The sequence below is a fragment of the Sminthopsis crassicaudata genome, chromosome 2 (genome assembly GCF_048593235.1).
Source record: "Sminthopsis crassicaudata isolate SCR6 chromosome 2, ASM4859323v1, whole genome shotgun sequence".
Classification (NCBI taxonomy): domain Eukaryota; kingdom Metazoa; phylum Chordata; class Mammalia; order Dasyuromorphia; family Dasyuridae; genus Sminthopsis; species Sminthopsis crassicaudata.
In genome coordinates this window covers 24,162,908-24,178,090 of record NC_133618.1, presented here as the reverse complement: position 1 = coordinate 24,178,090, position 15,183 = coordinate 24,162,908, and positions in this window count along the sequence as shown.

Below are 15,183 nucleotides of genomic sequence, written 5' to 3'. Positions count from 1 at the left end.
AGAGAGAGACAGAGAGAGAGAGAGAGAGAGAGAGAGAGGGAGGGAGGGAGCTAGCAACATAAAAAGAGGGGAGCATGCAGGAGGAAGAGAGAGAAAATGAGAAGGGAATAAAGAATGGGATGGGTGGGAGGGAGAGAGAGAAAGGGAGAATGATAGAGATGAAGAGGGGGCATGGGAGAGGATGAGGGGGAAAAGGAAAATAGGACAGTGAGAGGTAAAAGGGGAAGGGGAGTCAGAGAGAATGAGAGTGAGAAAGAAAAAGATAAGAGGAAGAGGGAAAGAAAAGGGGGATAGGTAGAAGGAGACAAGGTGAGAAAGCAGAGAGAATATTCATCAGGAAACCTAAAATTGTAACTCAGAGAGAAACAGCAATTCTAAAGGAAATTTTGTTTTTATCAGCAGCTGAAGGTGAATGGAAGAGGCAAGAAATAGGCTGTTAGTTTATCTTTTTGAAATTTTCATCATATCTGATAATCTGGTTCAAATTCTGATTTTCCGGACTTCCTCACCTCTTCCCCAGTAGCCCTCCTCACCTGATTGATAAGTTCTTAGCTGGAACTTCCATTTGAGGAAATTCCCAGAGGAGTAGCTCACTCTTCAGACTCCCTTACATGCACCCACCCCACACCCTTTTAGTTTCCTTTTATTTTTTCTCTTCCTTTATTAGGATGTTGACTTCTTAAGGGTAGCAATTGTCTTTTTAATTTTCTTTTGCTTGTATTTTGATTCTAAGAAATTAACACAGTGCCCAGAATGTGGCAATCAATCTTCCTCCATAAAAGGAAGTGGAAGTGGAAAAGTAAAGGTAGATAAAGAGGAAATAGATTTCTCTAACAATACTCCCATATCTAATGGGTGCTGACAAACTCTAAACTGACATTTTCCTGCATTACACTATATCTAATTCCTAGATCTTCCTCTTCAACTTAGGTCATTGGGAGATTAGCTAGTTGGCTAACAATTCAACACAAATTGACAAAGTTCAAATTAGAATATTCTGTCTAAGTAAGGTCTCCATATTCTCTGCTGATCTCAAGACAAAAAAGTATGGGAGGATTCTGGGAAATTGGAGTAGTACATCAGAAAATTCTAAGCTCTCCAGATTTTCCCCCAAAACAAAACAAAATTGTGTCTCAGGGGGAAGCCAGCCTGGTGAAAAAGAATATGACTTGAGGAAAAACAGGTGTCCTTCTAAGACAATCCCAGAAGATTAGAAGAAAGACTTCTGGATGGATGGTTAACTGGTATGAAACATAAACATGTCCAGGCTAGCTCTGCAGAAACAGTAATCAGGGAGACCTGTGGATAGTTAGATTCAGAGAGAGCCTCAGTCTGAATCAAAGAAATTTTCACCTCCTGGACATCATGGAGAATGTATGGGGGAGTTTGATTTCAGGAAGTCTGAAGCAACTTCTGCTGATTAGAATGTCAGGCCCTGCTATGCTGCTGAAATTCTACCCTTGGTGAAAAGGAACCAGTTTACCAAGAGTGCAGAAGCAGTAGGGCAGGGATGCTGCTGGCATTTACAGAAGAGTTGAGTTCTTGGTTTGGCATTCTAGGTCAGAGGGAGAGCTGAAGTGAAGCCAGAGATACCATCCTTCCCCATCCAGGGATTAGAGACACTTACACTAATAAATTCTAATTTTAAAAAGTGAGCAGGAAAAAGGAACAAAGAACCACCCAGAAAAACAAGATTATGAAAAGAAATTAAGCTAAATAGAAAATGAGATAGGGAGTCTTAAAGAAGAAAATAATTGTAAGAAAATTAGAATTAGGCAAAGAAAAGCCAGTAAAGCTGAGACCAAGAAATAACAAAACAAAATACAATGAATTAAAAAATAGAAGTGAATGTAAAACATATTTTAAGAAAACAACAGCTGTAAAGAACAGATCAAGAAAATAAAGCATAAGAATAATTAGACTACCTGAAAACTGTGAACAAAAAAAGAATCTTGACATAATAATGCAAGAAATAATCAAAATCCATTGTCCTGAAGTGATAGAAGATGAAGGGAAAGTAGAAATAGAAAAATTCCACCAAACACCACCTCATAGAGATCCTACAAGTAAAATATATAGGAACATTATTGCTGAATTTCAACACCCTCATATCAAAGGGAAATTTTTACAAGAAAGAAAGACAATGTTATAGAATGTTATTATTCTGTAAGAAACAATCAGCAGGATGATTTCAGAGAGGGCTGGAGAGACTTACTTGGACTGATGCTGAGTGAAATGAGCAGAACCAGGAGATCATTATACATGGCAACAATAAGATTATATGATGGTCAGTTCTGATGGACATGGCTCTCTTCTACAATGAGATGATTCAAACCATTTCCAGTTATTCAATGATGAAGAGAGCCATCTACACCCAGAGAGAGATCTGTGGGAATTGAGTGTGGTTCACAAAATAGCATTCTCATTCTTTTTATTATTGTTTGTTTGCATTTTATTTTGCTTTCTTTTTTTTTTCTTTTTCTTTTTTACTGGTTTGATTTGATTTTTCTTGTGCAGTACAATAATTGTATAAATATATATTCACATGTTGGATTTAATGTATATTTCTACCACATTTAACATATATTGGACTACTTGCCATCCAAGGGAAGGTGTGGGGGAAGAAGGGGCAATTGTAAGGGCTAATGTTGAAGAACTGTCCATGCATATATTTTTAAAAAATAATTAAAAAAACTTTAATAAAAAAGAAAGAAAATATCCTCAAATATGTTAGAGTTATTATTATAATAGTACAGGATTTAGCAGCAACTACAATAAAAGATCACAAGTCCTAGAATATTACATATCATCAATCAAAAAAACTAGGCTTGTGGCCAAAAATACCATATCCAACAAAACCAAATATAATACTGAATAGGAAAAAAAAATGACTTTTGAGATTTAGTCTTAACCAAACCCGAACTTAATAGAAAATTTAACAGATAAGAGCTATCAAGGAAGACTAATTTCAAGAGATTCAACAAGGATAGACTGCTTATGTTTTATATATGGAAATATAAACCATATGTCTAAAATTGACATCATAACAGAGTAGTTCAAAAATTCAAAAGAAAGGTTGGGGTAGAGTTGAGTATGGGTGACTCTAAAAATCAAAATTTCTAGGAAAAGATAAAATATTGATGTTATAGGAAGCAAGTTCAGAGAAAAGATGGAGGCACTAGTTTGGGGAGTACAACTGGTAGTTCTGAAAAGCTATTCACATTGGGAATGGGATGAATAGGAAAGCATATAATACCCATACATATGTGTATATATGTATACATGTGTGTATGTATACTATAAAAGGTATAGTACCTCTGTAAGGAATAGTTTAAGATGGGGTATAGGAGGGTGTGCAGACTTATGGTAGTGGGACAGGATGTATAGATTAATAGGGAAGAGATAAAAAGATAGGAAAATGATGAGGGGAGAAGACAAGGAAGGGATCCATGGGTGGGAGAAAGTTACATAAGAAGAAGACAAGTAAAAGAGTAGAAAATAAAGAAATAGAAAAGTTAGCAGGGATAGAAAATAAGAAATATACACAAACAATATAACTAGGATCAGGACTAGAATTCATTAGAAAAAAGTAGAACTAATAATCATTAATCTCAAACACAGTCAAACTTTAAAAATTCAATCAAAAGATAAATTATATGCCAGCCATATTAAATTTGTTTTAGATGTATGTGTATATATAAATATGTATAGGTATTATATATAAATAAAATATATGTGTGTATATATGCATTTATGTAAGTATATAGGTGTTTGTATGTGTGTGAATATATGTATGTATATATATATACGCATATCTACACATAAGTATGTGTGTATATATATGTATATATTTCTGTTCTTAACTGTATCATGCTTTGAAGGAGGGAGAGGTTTAAAAGGGGGGATGTAAAGTAAAAAGTTCACAGCAGAGAGCAAAAAAAAATCTACAAGGAAGCAAAAATGATGGATAGTCATGAATATACTATCTTCTATTATATTAATTGCTTTCTGAAAATGGAAATTTATTATTATATTTATTTCATCTTCCCTGATTTTCTTCTGGGCAAGATGCTTTTTTTTCTTTTTCTGTCTTTCTTTTTCCATATTTTAATTTTGTTTTTAGTAATACACACAGATACATAGATTGATAGATAGATAGATAAAAAAGTATGTGCTTCCCCTGATGGAAACTTATGAAAATTCAATGAGAAACAGAAATCCTTCTCACAAAAAGTACCAATTCTCTTCATCTCCCAGAGCTTTACCCTTTGCTGATGTCTAAAAAGGGCACTACATTTACATCAAGCTTAAAGTTGCTTCTTTGGAAGTCTTACCCTTTGTTCTCAGCTAAGCCATTTGGATTCTCTGTGGCCAAACAGCACAAGTCTCTTTTCTCCTCCTTATATAACAGCATTTCTAATACTTGAATAAAGCCAAGTCTTTGTTTCTCCATACTGGTGACCAGTAAACTAATAATTATCTGAGTTTTCTATATCATTAAAGTCACAGATATATTTCTTTCTCACTATTCATATGGCAAGACCTTCATGTCGCTTTCCATCAGGGTCAACTTCCTCTCAATTATCTTCAGCTTCTCAGTATTCTTCCTAGAATGTAGTACCCAAAACAGAAATGAACACAATACTCTACAAAATGGCAAGACATAGAAGTAATACAACTTTCTTAGTCTTAGATAGACACTGTGTTTCTCTTAATAAAGCCTAAAGCTACAATAGTTTCCTTACCTGAATCTATTTACTTTCTTTAAAGAATACAATGTAATATAGTCCTTTTGAAGAGTTACTAATGCGTTACTGGTTTAAGCCCAGATAATATTCTCCAAAACTAACATTGTATCACAGTGGTATCAAGTCCAAATCAAAAAGAGGGCCAGTAAGCCATATTGAACAATCCCTATGAGCCATACATTAAATTAGAAAGCCACTTAGTAATATTGTCTATATTCTATGTGTTTTTGTTTAGTTTGTTTCTCCTGTATCAGATTCCCAACATCATTATGTCATTTACCTTCCTCCCCCTTAATAATTGACTACAATAACAATCACAATGTAATCTAACATTACTCAAAGATTTGTATTCCCTCATTCAATGTCACACAGAAGTAGAAGGGAGCAAGAAAAGAGTACATCTTTGATCAAGACAAAGGGTTCAGGTAGAATGAAAATCAGAGAACCATTTTACATCAAGACATTTTTACCTTTGTCAAAATTCAGGAACAAGAGAGATGCGATATAGAAAGCATTTGAGAGAGAATCAAAGGAAGGGAAACTATAATGGTGGGAGTATATGACAGACTCTTGATCCAGTTGGAGGCATTTGATGACAAATTCTTACACATTACAAAACTGAAACAGAAGAAGTGTTAATTGTAATAGGGACCATTTATTCTGATTTCCTAAAAGCAGAGCAACCGATAAATGATTGATTTATTGACAATTTAATCTTTCAGAAAATGAAGATGAAACAAAACTACTTATCTAGACACAATTATGGCTTATAGTTGAGAATTATGGTGAAATAAATAAATAAGCTATCTTATATTATGTATCTACTCTGTACCTGGCATTATGTTAGAGTATAAACATATTAACGCAAAAAAAATGAAAGAGTCCCAATCCCTAAGTATTTTACATTCCCATAAGGATGACAAAATTGGCATATTTAAGCAATACAAAATACATACAATGTGGTTAGGGGGAGCTGCAGTAGCGGAAGATAAGGAAAGGCCTCATGTAGGAAGGGAAATTTGAGCAGCTGATCTTTTTTTTTAATATAGGGATTCTAAAGAGTAAAAAAAAGAAATGAAGGGAAGAGAAAGGAAAAGAAAGGAAGAGAAGGAAATAAAAGTGAAAAGGGAAGGACAAAGAAGGGATGGGGAAAAAGGGAAGGGAAGGGAAAAGGGCATAAGAATCAGTCTTGAGATCAACACACAGTTAATCAGTGGGATACAGACAATGATACAGATAAGGAGACAAAGAAATATTGATTAGACATGCAGGAAGAAAACTAGAAGAAAGCGTTTTCAAAGTGAATTGCCTAGGCATTTGACTGGAAAGGAATAGAACTATAAGATAATAACTTAAGGATAGTCGATATGGACAGAAAAGAGTATTAGATACTTGGAGTCAAGACAAATTGATAATGAAGTTTCTTGTATTGGGGGGGGGTGGGCAGCTAGGTGGCACAGTGGATAGAGCACCAGCCCTGAATTCAGGAGGACCCCAGTTCAAATCTGGTCTCAGACACTTAATACTTCCTAGCTGTGTGACCCTGGGCAAGTCACTTAACCCCAGCCTCAAAAAAAAAAAAATAGTATTTGAATCAGTATGTAAAACCTGGTTCTCTTCTCTCTAAATCTTGTTTTCTATCTATGATACCATATAGAATCTCATAAAAAGTAACCTGTCTAAATGAGTTAAATGAACTGTCCTACAGAAATTAAGCCACTAGGAAACATATTTTGATGTGGTCATTAAAGTGCTGTTGATGATCTCTGTGAAATCTTGGTAAAAAAAAAAAAAAAAAAAAAAAAAAAAAAAAAAAAAAAACATAAAGTTCTGTGAGGCAAGAAAAAGGCTAATATTATCAGTTTTATTTTTCAGAGGAGATGAATTCACTCGACTATATTGGTTAGTTTGATATCTATTCCTGATAGACTTCTAAAACAAATCATTAAAGAAATGGGCTGTGGGAAAATAGAAAGAAGGATAACTAAAAGCCAGCACTGATGATTCAAAATTAGCCATTTCAGAATAAATGTTGTTGTTTAGTTTCAGATTCAAAATGAATTTTGGAGAGGGGGCAAAAATACTAGAATAGTTTGTCATTTCCTTCTCCAGTTCATTTAATTGATGAAGAAACAGGAAAACAGGGTTAAGAGACTTGCCCATGTCACACCACTACTAAGTGCCTAATTATGGATTTGAATACAGGTCTTCCTGACTCTAGATCTGGTGCTCCATCTATTGCACCATCTAGATTTCCTCCCTCTCTCCCTCCCTCTCATTCCCTTCCTTCCCTCCTTCCTTCCTTCCTTCCCTCCTTCCTTCCTTCCTTCCCTCCTTCCTTCCTTCCTTCCCTCCTTCCTTCCTTCCTTCCCTCCTTCCTTCCTTCCTTCCCTCCTTCCTTCCTTCCTTCCCTCCTTCCTTCCTTCCTTCCCTCCTTCCTTCCTTCCTTCCCTCCTTCCTTCCTTCCTTCCTTCCTTCCTTCCTTCCTTCCTTCCTTCCTTCCTTCCTTCCCTCCTTCCTTCCTTCCTTCCCTCCTTCCTTCCTTCCTTCCCTCCTTCTTTCCTTCCCTCCTTCTTTGCTTTCTTCCTTCCCTCCTTCCTTCCTTCCTTCACTCCTTCCTTCCTTCCTTCCCTCCTTCCTTCCTTCCCTCCCTCCTTCCTTCCTTCCCTCCTTCCTTCCTTCCTTCCCTCCTTCCTTCACTCCTTCCTTTACTCCTTCCTTCCTTCTTTCCTTCCTTCCTTTCTCCCTCCCTTCCTTCCTCCCTCTCTCCTTTCCTCCCTCCCTCCCTCCTTCCCTCCTTCCCTTGCCCCATTTCTTCCTTCCTTCCTTCTCTTTGGGAGAGAAAAATTCAGAACTAAAAGAGAAAACAGAAGAGGAATAAAAAGCAAGAAAAAGAAAAGGTGAACATAGCATGTATTGATGTACATTCAGTCTCTATAATTCTCTCTCTGGATGCAAATCACATATTCCATCCAAAGTTTATTGGGATTGCTTTTTATCACAGAACCACTGAGAAGAACCAAATCTGATTATCATACTATCTTGCTGTTACTATGTACAATGTATTCCTGGTTGTTCTTATTTTGCTTAGCATCAGTTCATGTAAATCTATCCAGGCCTTTCTAAAATCATCTTGTTCACCATTTAAAAACAACAATAATATTCCATTAGTTCCATGTATGATAATTTATCCAGCTATTCCCCAACTGATGGCCATCTACTCAGTTTCCAATTCTTTGTCACTATAAAAAGAGCTGCTACAAACATTTTTGTACATATGGCTCCTTTTCCCTCTTTTATAATTTCTTTGGAATATAGTACCAGTAGTTGCACTGCTGGATCAAAGGATATATACAATTTTATAGCCTTTTGGTCATAGTTCCAAATTGTACTCCAGAATGGTTGGATCATTTAACAACTCTACCAACAATGTAGCCGGATTTTTGTAATATTTTTTATTAATAGTTTTTATTTAACAGATATATGCATGGGTAATTTTACAACATTGACAATTGCCAAACCTTTTTGTTTTTCCCCTCCTAATTTTCCCCTCCTCCCCCCCCCCAAGATGGCATGTTGACCAATACATGTTAAATATGTTAAAGTATAAATTAAATATATGTATACATGTCCATAAAGTTATTTTGCTGTACAAAAAGAATAGGACTTTGAAATAGTGCACAATTAGACTATGAAGGAAATAAAAAATGCAGGCAGATAAAATTAGAGGGATTGAGAATTTTATGTAGTGGTTCATAGTCATCTCCCAGAGTTCTTTTGCTGGGTGTAGCTGGTTCAGTTCATTACTGTTCTATTGGAACTGATTTGGTTTTATCTCATTGTTGAAAATGGCCACATTCATCAGAAATGATCATCATATAGTATTGTTGTTTAAGTATACAATGATCTCCTGGTCCTGCTCATTTCACTCAGTATCAGTTCATGGAAGTTTCTCCAGTTCTTTCTGAAATCATCCTGTTGGTCATTTCTTACAGAACATTCTTACAGAATATTCCATAACATTCTTATACCACAATTTATTCAGTCTCCAATTGATGGGCATCCATGTAGTTTCCAGTTTCTGGCCACCACAAAGAGGGCTGCTTGCACATTCTTGCACATACAGGTCCCTTTCCCTTCTTTAAGATCCCTTTAGGATATGAACCTAGTAGTAACAGTACTGGATCAAAGCATATGCACCGTTTGATAACTTTTTGAGCATAGTTCCAAATTGCTTTCCAGAATGGCTGGATGTATTCACAATTCCACCAACAGACACTAATAAATTGTTTATGGGATTGTGAATTGGTCCAGCCATTCTGGTGTAATATAGAACCATGAACAAAGAGCTATCAAACTGTGCATACCTTGAGAGAAATACTCTGTTCCAATATAAGATCCAAATAGGTTCATGATTTGGACATAAAGAGTGATATTATAAGCAAATTAGAAGAACAAAGAATAATTTATTTCTCAGATCTATGGAGAAGGAAGGAATTTGTGGCCAAAAGAACTTGCGTACATTATTGAAAGCATACTATATAATTTTGATAATATTGTTAAAACGTTTTTCTACAAACAAAACCAATGCAGACAAAATTAGAAGGAAAGCAATAAATTGAGAAAAAATGTTTCTAAAATACATAAAGAATTGACTCAAATTTATAAGAATTCAAGCCATTCTCCAAATGATAGTCAAAAGATATGAACAATTTTCAGATGAAATTAAAACTATCTCTAGTCATGTGAAAAAGTGCTCTAAATTGTTATTTCACAGAGAAATATAAATTAAGACAATTCTGAGTTACCACTATACACCTCTCAGATTGGTTAAAATGACAGGAAAAAATAATGATGAATGTTGGAGGGGATATGGGAAAACTGGGACACTAATACATTGTTGGTAGAGTTGTGAATTGATGCAACCATTCTGGAGAGCAATTTGGAACTTTGTCCAAAGGGCTATCAAACTGTGCATACCTTTGGATCCAGCAATGTTTCTATTGGGCTTGTATCCTAAAGAGATCATAAAGGAGAAAAAAGGACCCATATGCAAAAAAAGTGGCAGCCCTTTTTGTAGTGTCAAAAAAACTCGAAACTGAGTGGATGCCCATCAATTGGAAAATAGTTGAATAACTTATGGAATGTGAATGTTATAGAATATTATTGTTCTATAAGAAACGATCAACAGGATGATTTTAGAGAAGCATGGTGAGATGAGACTTACAGGACTGATGCTGAATGAAATGAGCAGAACCAAGAGATCATTGTACATGGCAACAACATAATTATACAGTGTTCGATTCTGATGGACATGGCTCTCATCAACAATGAGATGATTCAGGCTAGTTCCAATGGTCTTGTAATGAAGAGAGCCATCTACAGCCAAAGAGAGGACTGTGTGGATTGAGTGTAGATCACAACATAGTACTTTCACTTTGTTGTTGTTTGCTTGCATTTTGTCTTCTTTTTCATGGTTTTCTTTTTTATCTGATTTTTCCTATACATCATGATAATTGTGGAAATATATATAAAAGAGTTGCATATTTTAATATATATTAGATTACTAGCCATCTGAGAAAGGGAGTGGGATGGGGAAAGGAAGGAAAAAAATGGGAAGACAAAATTTTGCAAGGGTAAATGTTGAAAATAATCTATGTATATGTTTTGAAAATAAAAAAGCTTTAATAAAAAAATTCTGAATAACTCTTCAATAGAACAAGCTAACCCTCTCTCTCCTTTGATAGGGATGTGAAAAACCTGAAACACTTAAAAGGGGTGGGGTTTAAGCTTTTGCCAAGAAGAGCAAAGTAACATAGTAGCTGAAAAGAGCAAACTCAGTACCATCCTTGACCCTTTCTTGTACTCACTCTACATTTCCAGTCTATTGCCAAAGCTTATTTTTTCAATCTATCCCAGTGTCTTGGATATGTTTTCTTCTTTCAGCTCCAACATCTACTAATCTAGTGGTACCACTTCACTCATCAACTCACTGTTAGACTCTTGCCATACCTTTCTGATTGGTCTCTCTGAATCAAACTTCTCTCCTACCCCAGTCCATCCTCCACTCAGCTGCCAAATTCAATGCCCCAAAGTGTAAGTTGAACCATGACATACCCCTATTTTCCTATTCAGTTAACTTCAGTGGTTCCCTATTATGTTCAGGATCAGATACAAAAATGCGGTCTGGTTTTAAAGATGCTCCACATACTGGTCCCTTCTTAACTATATAGTGTGCTTTACCTCTCTCCAGGTGCTCTATTAAGCCAGTGACCCTGGACTTTCTGCTGTCCTTTATACATGATACTTTAACTTTTGACTTTGGACACTTTCACTTGTTTTTCTCTGTCTGAAATACTTTTCCTTCTGACTTCTTCCTCCTGGCTTTCTTGAATTCCTGTAAGATTTAACTTAATTTCTCTGAGATTAGTGTCTTTTCCTTCCCTCCATCATAACTATTATGTATATAATATATATATATACACACATATATTTATACACAATACACACAGTATATATATATATATATATATATATACAGACAAACAGTGTATGTATATGTATATACATACACTTGCATATACATGCTATATACATATATACACATATATACACAGTATATACATATATATACACACATTCACACACACAGTATATATATTAGAAACTATGATTACTCAAATGTCCCCTTTACAGACAAAAAGAATAAGGCTTAGAGAGGTTTTAATTTACTTATGATTACACAGATATTAAGTACTTGAGATGGCATTTGGACCCAAGTATTTTTTGTATTTACTTATCATATTGGCATAGTTGTCATTATTATTGTTGTTGTTAGCCCTTCATTCTTGAAGAGAAGCGATGGCATCAGAAGAGCGATTTCATAAATTGGATTTACATGAGGTAGAGCCGTGCTCAATCACTCTGTCCTCTAGAGTCATCTGAGTCCAGTTGCACGATATAGGTCAGAGCAACTGGAGATGGCTCCAGATGCAGTGGGAGACTTGGGTATTTTTAAGCTAAAGTTTTTCCCAGGATTTAGTTTGTCTGTGGGAATGCCTATTTGGTGATTAAAGGCTAAGTAAGGATTGAGTCCAAAGATGGCCTAATTTTTCCTTCACAAAAAGAACTGTTCTAGTTGGGGAAGACCCTCAAATTTTCTCATAGATTAACTTGGATGTCTTCATGGACACCTTGATTAGATGCTAGCTTCTTAAAAGCAGTGACTAATCATTTTTTCTTCTTTGTAATCCCAGTATCAAGCACCTCAGGCAAAAAATATTCTGTGTATTTTTTAAATCAAAATTTGTTGATTGAATTATTGATTGATTTTAAACCCATTTCTTTTTTCCCATCACACAAAGCTTCCTCATGAAAGATGATGAAATAAGATTAAGAAAACAAGAAGAAATTTAATCGAGATAAGTGTAATGTAGTTCTATGTGGGTACAAATAATTAATTGTACAATTGCAGCATTGGAAAGCTAGAGATATAAAACAGTTTGTGCTAAAATTAATCAGGAGTTCTATTAGACCAGAAGCTTATAAGTCAATAGTGTTATATGTCAGTCAAAAGAGCTGGGTCAATCAGGTTACATTAATAGAAACAGTCTATAGAGAGAATAGAGTACATATCCTACTCTGTTCCCCTTTTCGGTGCTCATATGGAGGATTAGGTTCGGATCTTGAAAATCTGAAGGGTAACAACAGTTTGAGCAGAATGATGATGAGCTCCACATTACCCCATATGAGAATTAGGTAAAAGAACTAAGGATATTGTTCTGTTAATCGAAAAGGCCTCTTTCCATCTCTGAGCACTTTGAAGTTTGCCTTTATAATAGCTGAAGTTAATAATATCTGAAGGATTTTCATGTGGAACATGGGTTACACTTGCTCTACTTGACTCTATCAGATACCACTAGGAAGGAAATAGGTATGTAAATTTCAATTCAATACCAGAAAATAAAAATACTCAATCATCAGAACTACTCAAGGTTTTTCAGAGAAAATTTAATGGCCATTTTGGGAGGTATAATGGATGGGTTTCAAGTTCTGTTAAATGATCTAAGTCAGTGTCAAAACTCTAAGACTGTACTTTGTGTTGTAATACCATTGTTATTGTTTGTCCTTTGTTCTTGAAGAGGACCACGACATCATGGAGGTGATGCCATGAATTGCATTTAAGTGAGGGCTGAGCAAAGTCACTGGCCTCACTTTTTCTGGAAGAGAAAATCCTAGAACCATCTGGGCCCAGTGGCCAGATATAGCAGGACAACTGGAGATGATCCTGGATGAAATGGGAGACCTTGGTCTTTTTAAACTAGACTTTGGGGGGGGGGAATTATTTCACCTAAAACAATAAATGAAAAGTATGTAAAGAAATAAATCTGGGTTGGGGAAGATTGTTGTAATATAGGAGCTACCTGCTAGTGGCTGCTGGAGGTCTAACTCAGACTGGTAGAATGGATCTTTTGGAGGAGGAGGAGGAGGAGGAGGAGGAGGAGGAGGAGGAGGAGGAGGAGGAGGAGGAGGAGGAGGAGGAGGAGGAGGAGGAGGAGGAGGAGGAGGAGGAGGAGGAGGAGGAGGAGGAGGAGGAGGAGGAGGAGGAGGAGGAGGAGGAGGAGGAGGAGGAGGAGGAGGAGGAGGAGGAGGAGGAGGAGGAGGAGGAGGAGGAGGAGGAGGAGGAGGAGGAGGAGGAGGAGGAGGAGGAGGAGGAGGAGGAGGAGGAGGAGGAGATAAGGAGACTGAGGGGCAGTTGCATTCTCTGACCTCTTTTCTCTTGCCACCAATTTATTTCATTCCCAATCCACAAGCAACATCTGTGTTAGTAAAGGCTGCTTTGCAACTCCTTCACAGCTGTGGAAGCTCTCAGAGAATTGACTTGCCCCTTCACCTAAGCATGAGTCTTAACAGAAGACCTTCTGAGTTTCTGGCCAAAGCAGAAATAATTGCTATTTACATTCATTCTGGGACCCAAAAAAAGACCAATTGGAAATATTGTTGGCCAATTTTTTTCTTAAGGGCCTTTGTAATACTATGTAATACATTAAGATATAATATTGAGAGTTTAAACAAACAAGTCCCAGGAACATCACATTCTTGGTTCTTGATTAAATATAACTTTCATAAAGAATAAATATGAATGCACAGGGAACCTATGGTTTCATCAGCTTAAGGAAACCCCACTGTGGTAATTACCTCCACCACTTCAGATCTTAACCAGTTCATCTCAATAAACAAGTCCATACAAATTACCTGAGCTACATAGATTTTAACTGAATTGCTCATGTTTGCACAGTTTGTTTTTACCCAGTACTTTCTAACTTCAAGCCTAGAACTCTTTCCTTATACCACTCTGCTCCTCAAAATTCACTTATCAAATTATATATGTAATTATATCCTTGGGTTTTTCTATGCTAAATTAGCACATATGAAGCTAATGACAGTTTGGTATTGAATATAGGAATCAAAATTATAAAATGCAAATATTTGTTTCTTTTAAATTATAAAAGGAAAGTTTAAAAACCACAATGCTTATGATAATTTTATTGTGTATTTCTCTTTTTTATCATACTTGAAACAATAAGAAAATGGGAAGAAATATGTGCTAAATTCAATCTTCCCAATTATGGTATGTGGGTCATTAAATAAAGATAAATTTGAAAGTTCATTAGTAAATTAGGAGCCAGTTATAAAGGAAGTAAATGGAATAGAACTATATCAGAGAGGCATTGTTGAGGTTTGATAAGAAGTGAGACCATCTTAACAGAGCTCAAGAGAAGAACTTCAGGTTATGGTAGACTGTAGGTGGTCTCTTTGAAAAATATCATTTAAAGATTTGGAAGCTTAGCCATTTCCATGAAAGAGAAACATGCACTTGGAGATAAATAAAATCATAGATTTCAATTTTGTTTGGAGTCAATTGTTTTACTCAATATATGTGTTAAATTCATTTGCTAACTCAAATGACCTGATAATTTTTGCTCTCTTGTTAATCTGCCATCACAACTGATCAGATACATCTACTTAGCTATGGAATTTTCCATCTAAACCATCTTTAAAATCTGTAAAACCAATGGCAATATATATGATGGGTTCACTGGGTTGTAGATTGAGAGCCAGAAGAGACCATAAAATGTTAGGATTACTAAGTGAGAACTGAGGTTGTCTGGACAGTGACAAGGTGAGAATTCAGGTTTTCTGGACAATTACAAGGTGAGAACTCAGGTTGACTTGATAGAAGGAGCAAGCCCATTGGCTGAAGTGGTTCTTCCCAGAAGCCCTTGCATTATCCCACGCCCATTCTCTGGGAGGATAAAGAGGACAGCACTCCAGGAAGAGGAGAAGACTCTGAATTGCATCAGGTTTGACGGGGCTCTCTGCAGGAAGGGAAGTCACTTCTTTGGACAAGAGTTAACAGCAAATGCCTGGAGAC